Raw genomic sequence first — 5490 nt, 5'->3', positions numbered from 1 at the left:
GATCTCTCTCTCTCTCTGTCAAATAAATAAATAAAATCTAAAAAAAAGAAAATAAAAGAAACACTATCTTTAGTAAGCTTTACTGGACAATGTGGCTGAACATGATATGGGATTGAAAACAGACTAGAGACTAAATATAGGAATTTAGTGTGTAATGGGGCTTTGGAATTAAGTTATTCTATTTTTTACTCACATCAGAGACTTGTAATGGGACACCTCACCTGCCCAGTGAGTTGATTCCAGAAGGAGTCAAAGGAGAAGTAACAAGTGTCAGGAAAGGGTTTCGCAAAGGGGAAAGCAGGACTTTCGTGGTACTCTGTTGGCTGCCTTTGCTGTGCGAGGCCACGGTACTCCGCGTTAACGCAAGGCTTGCTCTGAAACCTAGTGGAGTGAGCCCCTGGGTAGCTCAGGCACTAAGCGTCTGCCTTCGGCTCAGGTCATGATCCCAGGGTCCTGGCATCGAGCCCCGCTTCCAGCAACCTGCTCCGCGGGAAGCCTGCTTCTCCCTCTCCCACTCTCCTTGCCTGTGGTCCCTCTCTTGCTGTCTTTCTCTCTGTCAAATAAATACATAAAATCTTAAAAAAAAAAAAAAACCCTAATGGAGTAACAGAGAGTATATAAACCAAGGAGGTAAAGGAGGAGAGGGAAAAGCTTGTTTCTTTTTTCAAACCCTTCCGGCTCCTCTCCAGCTCAGAGAACAAAGAGATTATGCAGGAGCAGCAGCAATCTTGTGTTAATAATGCTCGGTCATCTCTCTGACAACACTGCCATCTAAGCCTCTTCTGGGACCCCTGAGTTACCCACAGATTAGCAAAATAAAAGGCCTCCTGTTCCAAAAGATTTCCCACTTTGAGTCTTTCCTAGTCCCCTTAGTCTTAAAATGGACCAGAACACCCATACAGTAGGGTACTAGGCTGCTCCACTACGGAGTCAAAAAAGTCTCTACCTACAACAGTGAAGGAATTGCCAGGATACACTGTTGACAGAAAGAAATCAAGACAGGGGTGTCTGGCTGGCTCAGCTGGTAGAGCCTGCAACCCATGATCCTGAAGTTGTGAGTTCAAGCCCCACATTAGGTGTGGAGCCTTCTTCAGAAAAAAAAAAAAGAAAGAAAGAAAGAAGACATCAAGGGGAGAAAAGTATGTATGTAAGCTACCATGTATCTAAGAAAGGCAGGCTACAGAGACAGGTACACAGGTGATGCTTATATTAAAAACAAAAACAGATAATCCATAGCCCTTGCCTCCACCCCTGCCGCCTGTCCCACCTGCTTCCGCCCAGAGAGCCGGAGGCTCTGCTGGGCCAGGTGTGGCATCTGCGCCCTTTAGGGCAGTGAAGATCGTCTCTGACTACCGTCTGAGTCTATGAAGATCGAACACAGAGGTCCAGACTCACTTCAGCTTCAGAAAGTCGACAGATGCACCGACTGCTGCTTTGGATTTCACTGGTAGTCAGAGGTTGACCAGCTGTCTGGTATGCAGCCAATCTGAGGAAAGAAACCTCCTTACTTATGGTTCTGTTACAAGGTGAAATCTTCAAGCACAAGGTGATGAAACACACCTCCTTTTCAATTACCCTTTCTCTTTTTTAATTTATTTTGACTTGAATCACTAGACCAAAATTATCTTTTTTTTTTTTTTTTTTTTTGACAGAGAGAGACATGTGAGAGTGGGAACACAAGCGGGGGGAGTGGGAGAGGGAAAAGCAGGCTTCCAGCTGAGCAGGGAGCCTGATGTGGGGCTTGATCCCAGGACCCTGGGATCATGACCTGAGCCAAAAGCAGACACTTAATGACTAAGCCACACAGGCGCCCTTCACTAAACCAAAATTAATGGTGAGATCATCCTTCATTGTTGTGACAATGGGGCAGATAATTTGTATATTGGATGGGGTGCTTGCATTTATTTTATAGGATATCACCAATAAGAAAGTGTTCCTGGACACAGATGCCTGTGGAGTCAGACCTTCGTTTAAAGCCATGATAGAAGGTGGATTTGGGGCTGTGTGTTTAGAAGCTAAAGGGCTTGTTAACCTGAAGCACATCACAAATCCGTTATCAAAATGGAGCCCCCCCCCCCCCCCGCCCAAAAAAGTGGAGCCTTTTCTTCTGGAACACTATCAAATTTTGGGATTTAAAGTCAAGTGACAAAGTTGCGTCCATGGAAATGGTTAAGTATCATCACTGTAGAGACGAACGCCTGCATGCCCTCTCTAACTGTGGAGAACGTACTCCTGGGTCTTGACGTGGAAACTGTGGAGAGGTGAGAACTGGAGACAGCAGTACAGACAACTCTTTCAAGGACTTTTGCCATAAAGGAGAGGGAGAGACGGAAGATGAGAGCCGGTGCAGGGGGTGTGGATGTGCAAATGCTACCAGCCACCCAGCGGAGAGGACAAACCGATGATGCAAGAGACAGGGGTGGGGTGGGGGCCAATCCTTAATACGGGAAGCTCAAGGCAAAAGTGTTGTGATTCCTTGGTGGTAAAGTAATTAACGTTTGCCTGCGGAAGCAGATTCACTCATGCTCTCTTTTCCTCTTCCTATACATGCCTACCTTTGGATCCTTATGCATGTACATGTACATCTCCATGTGACAGAAACATTACCTGACAGGCAGAAGAACTGGATGTCTTTGATCCGGGGGCACTGATTCTGGCTTGGCTGCTATCGCCCTGTTGAAGCAGCTAAAAGAGGCTCCGGTAGACTATGCTCTCCAGACACTTGCAGTTGGCTTGGAAGACGGTCCCCATCTACTGGCTGCTGGAAAGGCAACAGATCACATTGGGAGTGATATCATAAAGTCCTCTGGACTCTGAGGAAGGCATTCAGATACTAAATGAAGTCACATTTTCCTTGGAAACTTAGAACCGTGCAACAGTTCACACTTCAGGAGATATGTATTTGATTTCCAAGTACATCTGGAAGAACCCAGATAGCGTGGTGATCTTCTCTGGAGAAGGTTCAGATGTACTTCTACAGAGTTACTTATATTTCCACAAAGACAACTTCTAAAAAAGCCAATGAGAGTGAGAAACTTCTGAGGGAACTCTGTTTGTTTGATGTTGTTCTCCACACAGATCAAACTGCTGTTACCCATGGACTTGAACTGAGAGTCCCATTCCTGGATCATTGTTTTCTTCCTATTACTTGTCTCTGCTACCAGCAATGAAAATTCCAAAGAATGGGATAGAAAACCATGTCCCGAGAGAGAATATTCGAAGACTCTAAACCAATCCTTAAAGAGATTCTCCAGTGACCAACAGAAGCCTTCAGTCATGGGATAACCTCAGTTAATAATTTCTGTTTTAAGATTTTACAGGAGTCTTTTATAGGACTGGCCAGCTCAGTCGATGGAGCCTATAATGACTTTTGATCTCAGGGCTGTGAGTTTGAGCCCCATAATGGGTTTATTTTACTTAAAAGTAAAATCTTTAAAAAAAATATTTCACAGGAATATCTGGACAGTAGGTTGGTGATGTTATGATGCTGAGGGCAAGGCACAAATTTCCCTCAGTACTCCTCAAACTTACAAAGGCGATTACTACTGCTAATCCTGGAATGCCGCTACCCAAGTCAGACTAACCGGCTCACCAGGTACTAGATGCCCAAGCAGACCCATGCTGTCAACCCTTCTGCCTGCACTCTGACCCAGTTACAAGCTGAGACACTCTCTAAAGCACAGATGGAAGGTAAATGTTCCTACTCGTGAAGGGCAGTGGGACTAGAGGCAGGTGGGGCCACCCACATATAGGTGGCCCCACATATGGGCCACCCACCCATATGTACTCGAGCATGGAAAAAAAATTTCAACTCTAAAACACAAAGGGAAAATAAGTCATAAAATTAAAAAGAAATTGTTGCCAGTGGGGTGGGAGGAGGAACAGGATAGAGGAGACAGATGAAAGCCAGACATGTTTTAAACACCTGACTTTGAAACCATGTAAGTATTTTACATAGATCTAAAACAAGATTCAATTTTAGCAACCTCCAAGTATAAAGGAAAATGAAGCAAATGAAATCACTAAGAATCCTTAATGACTTCCTACCCACTGAATGTGATGCCTTGAGGGTATGTTCAACTTAACCTGTCCGCATTTTACATTATTGATCACTGACTCATCATTAAAACTTTCTTCCTCCTTGACTTTTTTTTTAAAAGATTTTATTTATTTATTTGAGAGAGAGGCAGTGAGAGAGAGCATGAGCTGAGCGAGGAGAAGGTCAGAGGAAGAAGCAGACTCCCCGTGGAGCTGGGAGCCCCATGCGGGACTCGATCCCGGGACTCGATCCCGGGACTCTGGGATCATGACCTGAGCCGAAAGCAGTCGTCCAACCAACTGAGCCACCCAGGCGTCCCCTCCTTGACTTTTCTGAGACTACTCTTTTTTTGGTTTACCTTATAATTCTCTGATTTCACTTCTTGGTATCCTTCACCAGGTCCTCTTCTTCTACCTGTGATTTCAAGATAAATAGTTTCCATTCTTTTTTTTTTTCTTTTTTAAGATTTTATTCTTAAGTAATCTCTATACCCAACATGGGGCTCAAACTCACAACCCCGAGATCAAGAGTCACGTGCTCCATCAACTGAGCCAGCCAGGTGACTCCCCTCCTCTTCTTAAGTAGGCTTCCTGCCCAATGTGGGGCTTGAACTCACAATCCTGAGATCAAGAGCCACATGCTCTTGGGGCACTGGGGTGGCTCAGTCTTTGGGCCCGTGATTCTTGGTTTCAGCTGAGGTCATATTCTTGGGGTCATGAGATCCAACCCTGCATCAAGCCCCCAGTCGGGCTCCATGCTCAGCATGGTCGGGTGGTCCCTTCTCTCTGCTCCTCCCCCACTTGCACTCACTCTCTCTCTCTCAAATAAATAAATAAATGAAATGTTAAAAAAAAAAAAAAAAAGCCACATGCTCTAGGTAGTTCTCTTTTTTTTTCTCTCTTTTTTTTTAAGTAATCTCTACAACCAACGTGGGGCTCAAATTCACAACCCTGAGATCAAGAGTCACGCACTCCACTGACTGAGCCAGCCAGGCACCCCTAGGCAATTCCATTCTTTTTTTTTTTTTTTTTTTTAAAGTTTTTTTTTTTTTATTTGTCAGAGAGAGAGGGAGAGAGAGCAAGCACAGGCAGACAGAATGGCAGGCAGAGGCAGAGGAAGAAGCAGGCTCCCTGATGAGCAAGGAGCCCGATGTGGGACTCGATCCCAGGACGCTGGGATCATGACCTGAGCCGAAGGCAGCTGCTTAACCAACTGAGCCACCCAGGCGTCCCGGCAATTCCATTCTTAACTTACTCTTTTTAATCTCCTGATCACTCCGAGTAGTAAAACCATATACTCCCCTGACTTCTGGCCTATCTGACTTTTGGCCTATCTACTGAATTACTGTCATTCAAAACTTACCTCAGGTGTTATCTACCCTGTAAAACCTTATCTAGATTTCTCTCAGCAGAATTAATCATTACTTCCTCTTCACTCTGATAACTTCTCTC

At 44.9% G+C, this 5490-nt stretch overlaps 1 pseudogene; it reads left to right on the top strand.

Moving 5' to 3' along the window:
• Positions 1 to 1824: 1824 nt before the first annotated feature.
• Positions 1825 to 3374, top strand: LOC111146940 (annotated as a pseudogene).
• Positions 3375 to 5490: the final 2116 nt, after the last annotated feature.

Source organism: Enhydra lutris, unplaced genomic scaffold, assembly GCF_002288905.1.
Source record: "Enhydra lutris kenyoni isolate GAN:26980312 unplaced genomic scaffold, ASM228890v2 scaffoldscaffold15, whole genome shotgun sequence".
In the NCBI taxonomy this organism is placed as follows: Eukaryota; Metazoa; Chordata; class Mammalia; order Carnivora; family Mustelidae; genus Enhydra; species Enhydra lutris.
Note: the sequence above shows the minus strand (reverse complement) of the source record. Positions and strands in the feature narration are given on the sequence as shown.